Here is a 16,925-nt window from a genome sequence, read left to right as displayed (position 1 = left end):
TCATAAACATTGTCCATGAGGCACGAAACCTGCAATAGTCATATTGCGTTCCAGTCAGTAGAAAGAGTCAGTATCTCCAAAATTCAATGAATCAAAAAATATTTAGATGAGTTGTGGTAGTTGGCAGCAACAGCTCCAGCAAGTGATGAAGAAACTACGGCAACAGCAGCCACCTTCGCAGAACGCGTTGCGCGCTAGTCCACGTTTTCAATAGAAATTTCTTCAGTGCGTTCAGGTAATTCTATTAGAAATAGAGATTGAATTCTCTTATTTATGTGTTTAGCTAAGTAAAGCAGCATACAGCTTCTACCTTCAGTGAATCATCTAGTTACCTTTGACTGTATATATTTGCTATTCTGTACAATTTGTATTTGAACATTCTGTAGTGATTATAAACTATTTAAAATGCCTTACAAAGCACACAAAAAAATTCTTCACCCATCAGGGTACGTGCCAATGCCAGTGATTGCAACCCACAGCCTCATTCACACATGGAAGCAACCACAAACCAGGATATTTCACTTGCCCATCCTGGAATATTATGGACCGTGCAGAAAACACCGGAGGCTTTTTGAGACTAGCTGTGGGGGGAGGACTGGACTGCCTCCTTACATGTAAACAGAGAAACACAAGGAGACCACACTTCAGCCCCACCATGCAGCTAAAAGGCCCGAGATAAGTGTTCCATGAGTAATAGGTCTTCGTAAGGTAATCTCTTTCCAGGAACTTTTCTAACTTTTTTCTTGAGGCTTCCCAGCATTCATACAAGAAATGCCCTCCGCAAAAGTGCTGGAGTAATTGTCACAGCATACAGTTCAAACCCCAGAGAGAAACTGGCCCCAGAGAAGACCTTCTGAGGCTCTCCTGATGCAGCATGGGTGCCCTCCAGCCATGAGCTCCATTCACGTATCATGCATAAAGCCTGCCTGTGGGCAGCATGTGGACAAGCAGATAGCTGTGTTTCACTCAAGGTCACAGGGAACAGCAAGGGTGGTGACATGGCTTTGACTGCCCCCATGTCTTAATGGGAACCATGAATATAGTGTGGCTGTACTTAGAGATCTTGATTAATAACTTCTTATCCTCCAGGAATTTCCCAAATCATTTCCATTCCAGGCAGTCTGTAATAGAAATAAACAAAAAATGAAGCTACAAATTCCACATAACTGAATCACTGAAGACACTTGTAATTTGGCCTTCAAATATTATATTCAACTGAAATCTCTCTACCAACACCTGCTGGCAAAGCCCAATCACACTTAAGAACCAGTTTTGACAACATTAGGAGTAGCTCAAATTATGGCTTCTGTGATTCCTGCTGCTCAAAAATTGCTGATATGCCATGGAAGACAGGTGGTGGACTGAAGTGTGCTTACGTGGGTATCTTCTCTGGAAAGTGATAGATTAACTGTGGTGATTGTGACAACACCATTTTTAATGCAAATCAGCATTTCAAAAAGCTCCAGGTTAACCACATGCTTATCCACTCCCAGATTTATAATAGATAAAGAAGACTAAAGAAAATATGATGTTTGGTTGTTGTTGCTGTCTAGGCATTAAACCTGTGCTGCATCTTAATTCTTATTTCCTAAGGATCAAGCTGGATGTGGCAGAGTTCTGTCAATCTTTTAGAAGGAAATTTCAAGAGTTTGATTCTGACTCAGGTTCTGTAGGGAAGGGGGATTTAGCCCTTCTATCCTCACATGGTTTTGCTGATCTCTGCATTGAGTAGCCCTTTGCAGAAAATACATCGGCATCAGCCTTTTGTCCATCTCTATTCATTAAACAGTACTAACTGTGTAGGGGTGGTGGTGGTAGTTTCAATTAAATTGTTCTGTTGGAAAGGTTAAATCTCCTCTTTCTTTGCCATACATCTGAGGTGAAGCTGCCTTCTGCACGCTGTGACTACAGTTAAAAAAGCACTGGGAATATCCAGTTATGGAACTCCCAGCATTTTATCTGTAGTGACACTGATCTAAAAACAAGTCAGATTCTTATGTTAACTGGTCCATTCATCAACCAGTTTCTATTAGTTCCCCAATCCAAAGCCTGTAGCACAGTACTTCTTAAGACTTTAAGAACTGAATCAACTAGCATTCATATGCCTTTTTAAAAAAGCCATCAATGCAGATGGTATGCAGTAACCTAATTTTGTGTTTAATTTTTGAGCCAGCAATGTAATTAATGCAGAAAACTTCCCAAACAGGAGAATAGATATGGATTAATGAATACATTATCTTAATTATAACTCAAAGAAAAAATCTCTCTGCAGCATTAACTACCATCTAGAAGAGGCTGAATGCCCCATTACCCTTAAATGTGTTGCATTGAGAGTATTGCTTCTGGCTGACAAAATAATGACTACTATAATATCAGATGCACGTCTGAGCACAAAGAGAATGTGAGGATCTTAACTGGATTTGCTATTCCTTTATAGAAGCATAACAAGCACATACTTCTCATTCTTTAATGTAGGATCAGTTGTGGATTCTTTGTAGTTAGGAACTGATCACATGTTATACTGCCAGACCCTCAACATGCTATGTACTATTGTTCGTTGTGTATTATCCAGTTTCAGATCATGAACGGGGCATACCTGGGGGGGTGGGGGAGAAGGGGCTGATACCGCAGTTGTCACTTGCAAGGGTCATGTGGGGGATGCATTTGGCCACCCCTTCCCCCCTGCACCCCATTCACCAACCACCCTCTGCCTACCTGCTTGCCCAGCATGCCTGCCACTTGCCCAGCATGCCCACTGCCAACCTGCTTGCTACCCACCTGCTCACCACCTGCCCACTTGCCACTCAACTGCCCACTCACCCTGCCCACTGCCCAGCCCTCACTAGCTCACCCACCGCTTGCCTGGCCCACCCACCACTCATCACCCACCCACTTGTCACTTGCCCAGCCCACCTGTTGCTCACCCAGTCCACTTGCTGCCAACCCAGGCAGATGGCACAATTTTGGGGAGGGCGTAATTTCAGAATGTGCCCTGGGCACCATTTTCTGAAGGTATGGCACTGATCATGAACCAAGTTGTATATATTCCAATTGAGCAATATTTTCCTTTGCTGAATATTGAGGAACAGTCAGTCACTGCATAAAAATAAACACATCAAATAGGAGCATCTCTGCCTTCTGTTTGAATCTTCAATTTGGATGCACCTAACCCTTCTCTAACTTGTGGGTAACTACTACTCCTTCAGATTTCTTTTGCACTTACTAGCATTTAACCTTATTATAGTGCCAGTCAGGAATTTATCCCTTTCCTAAGTAAACTTCAGAGTTTAATTGTGTGATTAATGGTACCACTGTCCTGATTGTTGAAGAGTCCAGTGATTTCTCATCTGATTAGTAAATTCATAGAATCATAGCGTTGGAAAGGGTTATATAGACCATCTAGTCCAAGCCCCTGCTCAATGTAGGGTCAGCCTAAAGCATCCATGTCAAGTGGTTGTCTAACTGCTGCTAGAAGACAGTCAGTGAAGGGGAGCTCCCCACCTCCCTAGGCAGTTAATTTCACTGCTGAACTACCCTTAATGTAAAAAAACAAATTCCCCAGCTTGTTGGTAGCAGGGATTGCCTACTCTGTAAAATGAACAGGAGAGGTCCTCTCAGGCTTAGTTAGTATGAGATTGTACCATATCAGATAGCAGGTGGTGTTCATTGAATGGGTACAAAAATGTTGTCTGCATGAAAGAAGAAATCCAGCTTAGTCCCTGACATGCTAGTTATCTGTGTTTTTTGTCCTCTGTTCTTGTACAGAGGGTAATTCAACCATTTTAGTCCCCTTGTGCAGTCTGAAATATTCCCCAGATTAATCAGCTCATGACCAGAAGACCTTTGAATAAAATTACTCCAGTTTAATTTGTTGAAAGTGGGGTAGTCAGTAGAGTTTTAAGTAGGGTTTTACAGGTATTTCTTGCAGTGGTGATTAGCTTTTAATCTATGTATTAATTAATGAAAATACTGTATTGATGGTGATGATTGACTGTGATGGGTTTTTATACTGGTTGTTGACTGTAAATAAATTATTCTAAACTATTCTAGAATAATATTACATGAGATTACCTGCCTGAGTATGCAATCTTTCTGGAAGCTTTGCCACGAAGTTATCATTTTCAGGAAGTATTTGAGTAGTACCTATTTTTGGAGTGGATCTGTAGTTAAGGATAGATTTGACTGTGTTGTTAGATATTTCATGTCTTAAAGTCTTTCCATTTTATGCTACTTTTGTGATGAAGTAGGTTTTAAATTAAAAGGATATAAAATCAAACAACATCCACAGTCCTTCATATACTTAATTCTGTGCTCCAGTATATGTATATTTTATATATCTTTGCCACTCACATCAACAGTAGTTGAATGAATGAATGAAAATGTAATTTATACTGTAGTGACAGAATCAATAACAAAATCAGATCACACTTTTAGCCTTTTTGAAGCCCAGAATCCTTTGCTGTATAACCAAAGCTTTAAACCTAAAACTGCTTGTTTAGTAATACAGCATGTAACCCAAGGTCAGTGGGAGCTGACTTGCACAAACAGACACTGTAGCTGTTTTTGTAAGCTAGCTCCATGCAGCAAACTGCTGTCCAGAAATGTAGTGAACTGGGTCAAACATAAAATGATGGTGTTTTAACAAAACATGCAAATCAATATGAAACAGCACACTTTTATATGAATGTGATTTGTGAGAAATCAATCTTAGAGTCTATGTGCAATTTCAGTATTGTCATGATTTCGTATATGCATTAGAATTTAAGTTTAGATGCATTCCATTTCTCTCCCAATCTGTTGAAAACATGTAAGCTAAGAATGCTTGAATGGCAACACTGTAAAGCCTTGGTCAGTGTTTTGTATCTCAGAGGGAACTATTGTTATATTGTGGATGATTTAAACCAAAAAAATATTTTGCTGACTGAAAGATAGTTCTCAGGATGTCAATCAATGTATGATGTACGCCTGCACCATTTTCAATGTATCGAAAAGCATTTGATTCCCATAGTTTTGATTACAAAAACAGTATGATTTCTCTGTTAGCCAGTGCTCCTGCTTTGCTACTAGGCATGCTGTCTAATTGAATAAAATTAATTAAATTTATTCAACACCTCTTGCTCCAGGAATTCCTCCTGACCCCCCCCCCTCTTTCCCAGCTGGGAGTCTGAGTAGCCAGCCCAAGTTGCCATTCTGGGATACAAATATCTGCGCTCCCCTGATGAACCATGCTCCCAGCAGCTTACATAAGCATATTATTGTCATTGTGCATGCACAACGAAATTTACAGCAGCATTCCTCGATGCACACAATTTCAGACTCATACCCCATCCTCACTTTCCCCTTCCTCCACCCATCCCTACACAGCCCCAAACACATCAAAATAACAACATAATAGTATAACACAAAAATATATAAAGTTAGTCGTTGTGGGTTTTCCGGGCTGTGTGGCTGTGTTCTGGTAGATCTTCTGGTAGAGACTCTGAGAATTAACAAAACTTGACTACCAGTAATTAAAAACACCAGAATCAAAGGCCAAGGGCATGCTAGGTTAATGGACAATGGACTCCACCCAGGCACAGGGTTTACATTCACTAAGACTGTTGCTGCTGCAGGGAATGCAAATGTGAATCACTCCCTAGACTGAACCCCCCCCCCACCGCAATACAATACTAGCAACCACACCTTTGCATAGCAAGTTCCACACAAACATGGGCAATATATACCCCACCAAAACATTCCCTTCTCACTGGACACAGTGTGTCACAGACTTCCCTCTGTGATACACCTCTGAAGATGCCAGCCACAGATGCAGGCAAAACGTTAGGAACAAGATCTACCAGACCACGGCCACACAGCCTGGAAAACCCACAAAAACCAGTTGAATTCGGCCGTGAAAACCTTCGACAATACATATATAAAGTTAATTTAAAAACCACAACTTCAATTAAAATCTTACTAAAGTATTACTATTCCTATATAATTTATAAAATTTTCACAGTTGGCACATATTCTGAAATCCTATCCGACAATAATCTGAACTGGCAGCCACTCAATAGTAACGCTAGGAGAGGCCCAAGTGCCAACACAGGGAGAGAGGAGAAGAAAAAGAAAAGTGGGAGGCCAGCTATTTCCAACTGTCACTTTCCCTCAACCATATGTTTGGCAGAACATCCCTGTTTTACAGATTCTGTGGAATTGGGCTAGATCCCACTGAAAAAGCCCTGGGTCTGTTCAAGGATAGCCAGATGGGTTTCAGGCCAGGGATTGCAGGAAAAGGTTGGAAATAGATGAGCATAATGCTCCTTGAGGAGTATATAGGGAGAGGCGATTCCAAAGATAACTCTGTGTATGTTAGCATAAGATACCCATTTATGAGGTCCATCAGACTGTAGATAGAGATAAGTTAGATTGATCATGAGGCAATTGCCATTCTCCCCACATTATATAAGAGGCAGGATATAACTACTGCTGGCTGTGTATTTTCTTTTTAAAATATGTATAGTTTATTTGCAATATAAATTCTCCATATAAAATATGTATAGTTTATTTTCAAAGAAATTGGCTGACAGAGGTCTGGAGACTACTTTAGCAAATACTTATGACATAGGAAGAAAAGGATACACAGAGTCCTGAAAACTACTTCTACTTATCCTGTTTTGTACTTGCTGTAAAGTGAACATCTTACCTCATGTATCATTTCTGTAGCACCCATGTAGCAGTGAACCACCACTAAGTAACAATGACTCTGTTCTGATAGCATTTGACATACGCAAGCTGGGTAGTGAACACAGATTATGAACATCAGCACTAACCTTCTTCAGAAACTAACTGGGGGTAACCATGACATCCAGTCCTTCCTGTTTTCCTGTTTAACCACACAAAAGGGGAAACCATACCGCTCAAGTAGCATAAGAACTATGGTTCAGAATTTGAGGATATTACATCCATACCTGTAATGTGACTATAACACAGAGCAAATGAGTCCCATAGTAAGAATGGATCTGTGATAACTCAACTTGTGAACTTTGCCCTATACAGCTATCCCATGTTGTCTCCCTGTGAAGGACAATAATTTCTAACACTGAGTTTTATAATGAAAATAAATTATAGCAGCTGATACAGACACAGGGAAATTGTAAAAATTCTGTCCAGTGAGCCCCAGAATTCATTCATTTACAGATGATTTCCACCATGTAGCAGATGGCAGCATAGTCACAAGTAATCTACGGCTCTGGCCCCAGCCTGGTGGAACACCCTTCCTCCGGCTGTCCGGGCCCTGCTGTACTTCAGTGAGTTCCGCAGGGCCTGTAAGACGTAATTGTTCCACCGGGCCTTTGGAGGGACCAGCTGCTGAAATGTGCCCCCCCCCCCAGTTGGCTCTTTACATCTGGGCCTATCATCTAATGGGACTCGCCGTCCCTCTCTCCTGGGGAGGATTTTAAAAATGGGGTTGGCCGGACGCCTTCTATTATCCTTATTGCTGTTTTAAAGGTTTTAGCAACTTACTTATAATTATATTTTATGTTGTACACAGCCCAGAGCCCCTCGATGATGGGGCGGCATAAAAGTCCAATCAATCAATCAATCAATCAATCAATCAATCAATCAATCAATCAATCAATCAATCAAGACTGGGCTGGAAGAGGAAGACTAATAATGGCAGGAGGGCAGGAAGAGGGCAGAATTTGGTGAAGGAGATTTGAGATAGGAGCCAAGGAAATGGCATTGGGAGAAAGACTGTGAGAGCTGTGACCAACTCAAAGGCAAGAGGTGGCTCACAGTTGCAGAAAGTAGCAGATGAGGCTGAAAGATCTGGGAGAAGATGGCAACAAAGCTCTGACAGCATAGCTGAGGGAGAGCTAAACCAAACGCCCTTGCAGATAAGGGAGGACTATAATAAGGGAAGGGATGTGGACACAGAGTTATTGAGACTGTATAGGGTGAACTAGGGTACTGACTGATAATAAGGCAAAGCATGTAAACCTAATCTGGTTGATGAGGAGCCTAGGGGGAGAAGGACCTGCAGCAGCCACAGTCACCACAGACGAGCAGATGAGGAAGAAGCAACACTGCACTTCTAATTAATATTTTGGATTTCCCTACCCCTCACTCCCATCTTTTATTACTGGGGATTGTTGGTATCTGTTATATTCTGAGTGCCTTTCCTGAAGGGCACTGAAGATTCTGTATATCTGAGCTATGCTATATTCATCATATGATTTAGTTTCAATTGTTGTAAACCCAGAAGACTGAGGAGAAACAGCCCCCCACAGGAAAAATATTTGTTTAGCAAGCCACAAGATGCTGTCGTTTTATTAATTTCAATTTCCCCCACCCCAAGTCTCCAATAGTGATTCATGTAGCCAGGGATCTGTTAGGTTATGTGAACAACCATATATTTATTTTTTTGGTCTGTGGATAAGCATTAAAATTCAATTAGCCTTTTCAAGAAATTAATGCTAACAAGGTATTAATAAAGACTAAGATATTTTGCAGTCAATTTAAGGTGCTTGTGTTGGTACACTGAGTGAAATTGCAATCTTTTATATTTCATGGTAACATCATCTTGATTGATAGCACAATTATCACAAGCTTGTATGTGTTGAACTGCAAGGTTCAGTTCAACAGGTGTCTGAATGCAAAAGCAAGATTCAAGGTCAGCTGGAGGCATCCCAAAGAGCTTGTTTACAAATTCATCCCAAAGTTTTTTTTCTCTTGGGGTATAGCAATAGCAGACTGACTTATTTGTATTCCTCTTTGGAAGAGAGCTTATTGAATTTTTCTCACTCATCAGTCATGCCCCAAGGGTTTCTAGATCATTAATGATCAATAGATCAGTTTAGATAAGAATGATAATTCAGGCAATTGAAAAACACATAAACTGCTCTGATGGGTCTAGGCCACTGAGAGCAAATTAATTCATTGCTTTAGGTGATTAATTTTTCTTAAGGATGAAAGGTGCTGTTTTAAAGAGTATATCTTAGAATAATGAAGAACTTATCCTTTGTAAGCTCCCATTTCATGGTAACAATTTGGCATTGCAGATTTTATGCCAAAAATCCTTTAAAAGTATCTGTGTTATCTCATAGAAAATCTATTGTTAAACTCCCATTTGGATTATCAGTTCCATAGTCTGATTAAAGTGAAGACAGACAGACAGACATCATAAGAGTGAAGACAGATGCATATTTCAAAGTGTGGTACAAGTGATCTATACAAATTCCAAGTCGTGTATTTTAAGAAATCTGAATTCAAGCCACTTTCCCCTTACTCAAGATGAAGATAAATACACATTATAAAGCATGATAAAAACAGGTTGAAAAAAACTGTCTAAGGGAGACAGTGCCATCACAAAACTTACCTGGGTCAGTGGAGAATTCTGAGTGGGCAACACAGGCCCCACAGGCAGATGGAGCAGCTATAGCAATCTCCCAGTGAAAGCCCACCTGAGAATAGGTGAGGAAGGGCAGGGAGGATGAAGCACAGAGAGATGGGATGGTTCTGCTGCCAAGCCATGACCATAGGCATTCCCACAAATGAGCCTGGCAGCATTGTCATCTTTCTCAAGCTGGCAGAGGAGAGGCCCTCTGAGGTAGCAGTGAACTGGGGGGAAGGGGGGAATGGAAGTACAGGTCTGGGAATATAGCCATCTCTGTTACTCACACAGGATTAAAAGGAACCCAGACCTGCCTCACCCACAAGACAATTCCTTAAAAGGCAGGAAGCAGAATAGCCAAGCAAGTGGACCCAGATATCTATCTTTTTGGGTAGAAACAGCTCCCTCCCTGCTTCCCCAGCAACTGAGGCTTGTCTATAGTCTGCCAAGTAAATATGTTGGAGTGCATTGTAGCCCAGGGCTCTGTCCCTTGGGTGTCAGGACCTGATATATGCATTCTCCACAGAAAGTTTATAATGTGTAGAAGTGTTTTATCCTGTAGATAGGGTATTGCCAGATGCTTGCTAATGGTGGGCAACTACCCATTGATTCCTGCCACTGCCCACAAGCACTCAGCTGGTCAGCAGGCAGAAGCAGGGCAGCAGAAAGCAGGGAGCAATCCACATCCCTGCATGATGATATCACCTCTGGTGGGACACAGAAATGCAATTGCGCTGACAATGTCTAGCACTTGTCTCAAAACTAGAGTTTTGGGGTGAGTGCTAGAGCACCCCCTGTGCAATTCCAGTGTGTCACAGAAGTCCTGGAAGTGATATTGTTGCACGGGGACGCAGATTGCTGTCCCCTATAGCTCCTGCTGATTGCCAAAAGAAACCTGGCAACCCCACAAGTAGCTAATTTGATTCTACAATATATTGCTTGAATCTGTGAACGACAGCACCTTTGGTCATGACACAACCTCACATGTACTTCTGGAGTTGTTCTATACTCGCCTTTATCATAATACATAGATCAGGCATAATAAGGGAAGGCTACAGCAGAGTTTAGTTTGACTAGTGTATCTAAGACTTCATATGGATGGTCCAGGCTTGTGTGATCTTGTTAGATTTGAAATGCTAAGAAGAATCAGCACCGGGAAGAAGGGATGGGAAGAAGAAGAGTTTGGATTTATATCCCCCCTTTCTCTCCTGTAGGAGACTCAAAGGGGCTTACAATCTCCTTGCCCTTCCCCACTCACAACAAACACCCTGTGAGGTGGTTGGGGCTGAGAGAGCTCCAAGAAGCTGTGACTAGCCCAAGGTCACCCAGCTGGTGTGTGTGGGAGTGTACAGGTTATTCTGAATTCCCCAGATAAGCCTCCACAGCTCAGGTGGCAGAGCTGGGAATCAAACCCGGTTCCTCCAGATCAGAGTGCACCTGCTCTTAGCCACTACGCCACTGCTGTTCAGGGAGACCACCAAGGAAATCCAGAGAGGCAGGCAATAACAAACTAGCTCTGAATGTCTCTTGCCTTGAAAATTCTATAGGGTTGCCATGAGTCAGTTGCAATTTGACAACATATTTCACCACCACAGTATACCTGAGGGACAGTTATTGGGGAGAGTGTTTTTATCTAGTGATATCTGTATACTGGTACTTTATTCAGCATGGGACTCTCTAACTGTAAAGCTGATCTATAAAGACCTTGCCTCTGAATGAATGTCCCTAGGTCTGGTTCAGGCAAGATTGCCTGTTAAAATAGCCCAGGAGCAAGCAGTGCCTATGGTCCATTTAGCTAGTGCCTGACAACGCAAAATTAATGATGATATGCTTGCCCATTGGCTTCCCCTCTGCTGCTGCTGGCCAAGTCTGAGCTGTGCAGCCTTTTGGCAGTCAACATCACTGGGCCAATCTGCTCCTGGTTCATGAAGCACTGCAAAAATTGCCATTTGACTGGGGGAAAAGTCCATAGTATCTCACTGCATAAACCACAGAAGCAGCAGCTCAGACATTTTAAACAGTGTTGTCAAATTTTAAACAACACTGTCAAATTGCTTCCAACTCATATAAAACTTATCAATCAATGTCTTCCAAAACATCCTACAGTTAACAGCCTTGCTCAGGTCTTACAGACTGAGGGCTTTGACTTCTTTTATAGAGTCAATTCATCTTGTGTTTGGGTCTTTCTCTTTTCCTGCTGCCTTCAACTATTCCCTGCTGCCTTCAAGCATTATGGTCTTTTCCAGTCACTCTGGTCTTCTCACAATGTGACCAAAGTACAACTGCCTCAGTTTAGTCATTTTAGCTTCTAGGAGAGAGTTCAGGCATCATTTGATCTAGAACTAACTTATTCTTCTTTTTGGTAGCCTTTGGTATCTGTAACATTCTCCTCCACCACCACATTTAAAAGGAAACTACTTTCTGTCAGCTTTCTTCATTGTCCAACTTTTGGTATAACTTGTCCAATTTCAAAAGAAACTGGATAGCTCCAGAATCATGGGCTGTTTCCGCACAGCCAGATTTGCAGGGCTGCATCGGCATGATTCATGCCGATGCAAGCCCTGGGGCCGTTCACACAAACAGCTCCATGGGCTGCGCAGCTGCCAGAGCAGACTCTGCTCAGCCGTGCAGCCCCCCCAAACAGCTTCTTACCTTCTCTTGGCTTCCATTGCTCTGAGGAGGCCAGGGGACATGCCCCCATGACCAGAGCAATGGCTGCAGCGACTAAGGCAGGAGGCGTGTCCCCTGGCCTCCTCAGAGTGACGGAAGTCAGGAGAAGGTAAGAAGCCGTTTGGGAGCGGCACAGGGAATATGCCAGCTTCCACCCGCCACCATTCGCTCAGCAATGGGTGGAAGCTGGAGTATTCAAAAAATCTCACTCCCCAAGCAAGGTTTGAAACTGGCGTCTTCACGCTGCTGGGGGGGGGGGGAGGCAAGGATGGCACTGCTGCAATACAGCAATGTCTCCTGTATGAACAGCACCCCAAGGATGGTGTTTTTTCCGTCCCTAGGATGCTGTTTTTTGGCCATGAGGAAACGGCCCAAGAGTCTGTGAGTTGGGGGAGGTGTAAATTAAAAGAAGTGGCTCACAGTCTTATGACACAATTATCTATTACCTCCTGTAATCTAGAAACATGCTTTTCCTGTTTTCAATCTGTCTCCTTTTAAAATTTTGTTAAATTTATACCGCACCCATTCAACAACTGAAGTCAGGTTCAGAGCAGTTTACAAACAAATTAAAACATTGAATAGGACAGTAAAACTTTGCAATAAAACCAATGACAATTCTGAAACCTAAACTTAAGATTTCACAGATGGCAAGCAATTTACAGCAACAGTGCTATAAAGCTTTCCCCATTCCCTCATCTCAACATAGTCCTTCTATCGAGGCATTGTCAAAGAATGAGAGGAAAAGAAAAAAAACAGAGAAAGGTGGGAGGATGCACAATTAAAGGTGTGTGCTGGTGATAGGGAGGCTGCCAAGATGGAATAAAGCAGGCAGCAGGTGGCCTCAATCGAAGGCCTGGAACAGCTCCATCTTGCAGACCCTGCGGAACTGTTTGAGGCCCTGGTGTCAGGTGACAGAAAGTTCCATCAGGCTGGAGCCAGGGCCGAAAAAGCTCTGGCTCTGGTTGAGACCAATTTAATGTCCCTGGGGCCAGGGACCACCAGGAGATTACTACTGAAGGACCTAAGTGTGTTACACAGGCAATATGGGGAGGTGCAGTTCCAAAGATACAAAGGTCCCAGACTGCTCAAGGCCTTAAAGGTGGAAACCAAAACCTTGAATGATCTGGAATTCAACTTGCAACCAGTGCAGCCAGCATAGCATTGATATAATAGGCTTCCTCGCTGTCATTCCGGTGAGGAGTCTTTCCACTGCATTCTGGAACAGTTTTAACTTCTGGATCAGTCTCTTGGGCAGGCCCACATACAGTGAGTTACAGTAATCCAGCGTGGAGGTGATCATTACATGGATCACTGTGGCCAGGTCCAAACGGAATATGTAAGGAACCAACTGCCTCGCCTGTCAAAGCTGGAAAAAGGTCACTTTAGCCATATGTGTGACCTGGGCCTCCATTGACAAGGGGGACTCCAAGGTCACACCCAGACTTTTGACCGGTGTTCTGGGTTGTATAACCACACGGTATAATTGTGGCAGTCGGAAACCCTCCACTGGTTCCCCCTGATCCATCAACATGACCTCCATCTTTAATGAATTCAATTTCAATCAGCTCTTTCTCAACCACAGTCTCCAAATACTCTGCCAAAACGTTGAGTGGAATGGCTGACTGGTTCTCCATCAACAGAAAAAGCTGGGTATCATCTGCCTACTGATGATAATCCAGATGAAAGCTCCAAACTAGCTGTGACAGGAGCCACATGTAGATATTAAACATCACTGGGATATATTTTTCTTGCAACACTGTATATTTGTACTTAGAGTCAGCAAGGTAAATGCAAAGAAGCAGGAAAACCTGAAAACATTGCATAGTGCCCAAGGGTTGGTCCATGCAACATTTTTACTATTTTTTTGAAAGTCCAAGTAAAAATGAAAATGCCATTTCCATGCTAAGCTTTGAAATGCAGTTGGTGATCCAAGGTCATTCTTCCCTAATGCTGAAGTACCTCATTTGAGATGATTTTGTGTGACATACTGTAATATATTTCAAAGGTGTTGGGTAGTTATGCACAAAGAGCTGTTATGTACAGACAGGATAAGTCAAGCCAAAGTAAGTAGTCCAGTGCAAGAGATGTAATTGTAGGAATGCTTATCTTGGGAGTAAGCCCCACCAAATAAAATGGAAATTCCTTCCCAACAGATCTGGTTAAGATTGCTCTGTCGGAAAGCATTCCTAAACAAATTTATTCAGAATTCTGCTTGGTCTGTTCATTGGGGCTTTCCCCCAGGGAAGTGATTTTAGGATTGTACTATATGTCTCCTAATACGGAGATTGGGAAGTGCTGGCAGGCAGGATTGTGGGTCTCATAGCTCTTGCTCTTACCAAGATTTCCATACAGGCTGTCAAAATAAAATATCATTACTCTTTTAAAAATTCATAGTAAGAATATTCTGAAAAGACGTAGATTTCCCTCAAAGAAGGAAAAGAACTGGGTATTTTCCCAGGTGTTCAAAGCCTGGACTTGGCCTGAATGGGTATGGTCCAGAGACATACGACCCTAGGGACAGGGGGTACCCTCTGTCCCCAAATGCCACTAATCTGGTAGAGGGGGCACAAAATAAGCCCCCCCACATGACCAGGAAGACTTTGGGCGCCCTTGGCCCCACCCATGTCATTATTAATGTGGGTGGGACCAAGAAAACCTGAGGACACAGCCTCTCAACTCTCGCCCTCCCCTCCCAGCTCTCAGCTCTCAGCTGGCAGCCAGCAGTCCCTTCTGCCCTCCTCTCTGGGGAGAACAGAAGCAACTGAGGCTCTGTCCTCATCTCCTTTGCTTTGACAAGTATGGGGGTGGGGCTGGTGGGCAGGGCAACGCCTCTGTGCTTATAAAAGTAAAGGAGATGAGGACGGAGTTGATTTTGCTCTCCCCAGAGGGGAGGGCAGAAGGGACTGCTGGCTGGGAGCCGGGGAGCAGGACTGGGGGGGACCACTCCCCTGAGTCCCATCCTCTGAGCATAGCAGGGGGGCGCCTGGAGAACAGCTATCGCCAGGCACCATTTTCCCACTATACGCCTCTGGTTTGGTTGATGGCCCCAGATCAGCTGTGCTTGCAGAACAATCCTTGTGACTCATCACCTGCTCTAAAATTGTACTGGGAGCCCATAAGGCTGTATATTTTGGTTTAAATTGTATTTTATACATATCCCATGTTGAAAGCTTTTTTGAGGTCCCAGTGTGGCAGAAAAACAGAATAAAATATCTAAGTTTATAAATATGTGCTTTGGGCATGTTATTTCTAGTCTGTTACTACTCAGGAAAGTAAAACTTCTGTAACAATATATTGTGATAAAGATTTCCTATCCAGGTTAGGTTTTCAATCTTAATGCAGGTATAAACAACTGCCCAGGATACATTTATAATCCGATTTACCTTTGCAGCATCATTTGAGTCCCAACCATTGCTTTAAAAAGTATGTTTGCATTTCACTTTCCCAATAGGTTACCACAGTGTGTATCAGGGAAACCAATGGAATTGTAATGCTTCAAGCAAGAAGAAAATCAGTCCTCATTATACCCCAAACAACTTGGACTGATATTGACCAAAAAACCCCCAGAACAATCTACACAAGAAAAATCAAAATTGAAAATAACAGATTAATCAATTAGGGTGCTCAAATAGCAGCTAGGCAGCAGATTATACAAAAGACTGAAATGGACAAAATGAAAAATAGGTGCAGTATACTGTGTTGCTAAAGCATTATTGTTTTGCTTTCCAGTTCACCCACACAAACTTAAAGCATGACTGGTTCAGTTTAGTGCTATTCCCCCCACAGATCTATAATTTGTGTGCTCAAGTTGCTTGTTGCTTTCTGACACTGGTTTTCTAAAACCAAGAAACTCTGAAAGTAAAGACAAAATGTTGAACTTAACACTACATATGCTTATTAGTTCATACTTTCCTTCCTGAATCTGAAAATATTTCTATGTATTTCTTTCACCGAATGCTATTGAGCTTCAGGTGATGATACTTATCTTATTTCCAACTTCCTTGGTTTCCCAGTTCTTCAAATTCCTCTGTTAATGATAAGGAAATCCAGGGAAGAGCTTTTCCTACACTCCTATCCAATTATTTATATAAGGTCCTTTGGCTCCTCTATCCTTAGGAATGGGGGTGGGGGGGTTTCAAGACCCAGGTGCCGTTTGGGGGATCACATGGATGGTACATTTGGCTGACCCCCTTCCTTACCACCCTCCCAGGCGCTAGAAGTGTTTCTGCTCTTGTCCTGAACACCACTAGTTGCCACCACTACCACCCCTGCCAGAGCTGCACTCTGGCTACTATAGTCCCTGCTGCCCCTTCCCCCACCCTACTAGGCACCTCGGCCTAACACTGCTGTGGCCTTCACTGCCCCTTCCCCAACCCTGCCAGGCGTACCTTGTAAGGTAGGTGGGACTGAGAGACTGGCCCAACTGTGACTGGTCCAATGATTGATGTGGAGAAGTGGAGAATAAAACCTGGTTCTCCAGATTAGAGTCTGTCATTCTTAACCACAATACCACACTAGCTCTCAACATGTGCAGGCCATGGCTTCAACCACTAGGTATGATCCCATTCCCCCCTCTCTCCAGATACTCCTATCTACATTGCTCGACCATCTACACAAGGTGTTTGTGTCACAAACATAATTTCTTTGGTCCCTTTATTCTCCTTATGCAAAATGGATTGGTAGTTAAAAGCAAAAAGGCTAAACTGACAGAATCTGATCCTAACATCCTTTGAGATAGAGTGACAGGAATAATATTTTTAATGCTGTACCACATTTTTTTTAAAAAAACCTGACATTAGTAAAATAGTGCATCAGGATGAAGTTCTACTCTAAACCTTTCTGCTTGATCTGCCTGTTTGATTATAGAGAGAACTTTTAT

This window comes from Sphaerodactylus townsendi, linkage group LG02, assembly GCF_021028975.2.
Source record: "Sphaerodactylus townsendi isolate TG3544 linkage group LG02, MPM_Stown_v2.3, whole genome shotgun sequence".
Lineage (NCBI taxonomy): Eukaryota > Metazoa > Chordata > Lepidosauria > Squamata > Sphaerodactylidae > Sphaerodactylus > Sphaerodactylus townsendi.
The sequence above is the reverse complement of the archived record's forward strand: the minus strand, read 5'-3'. Positions refer to the sequence as shown.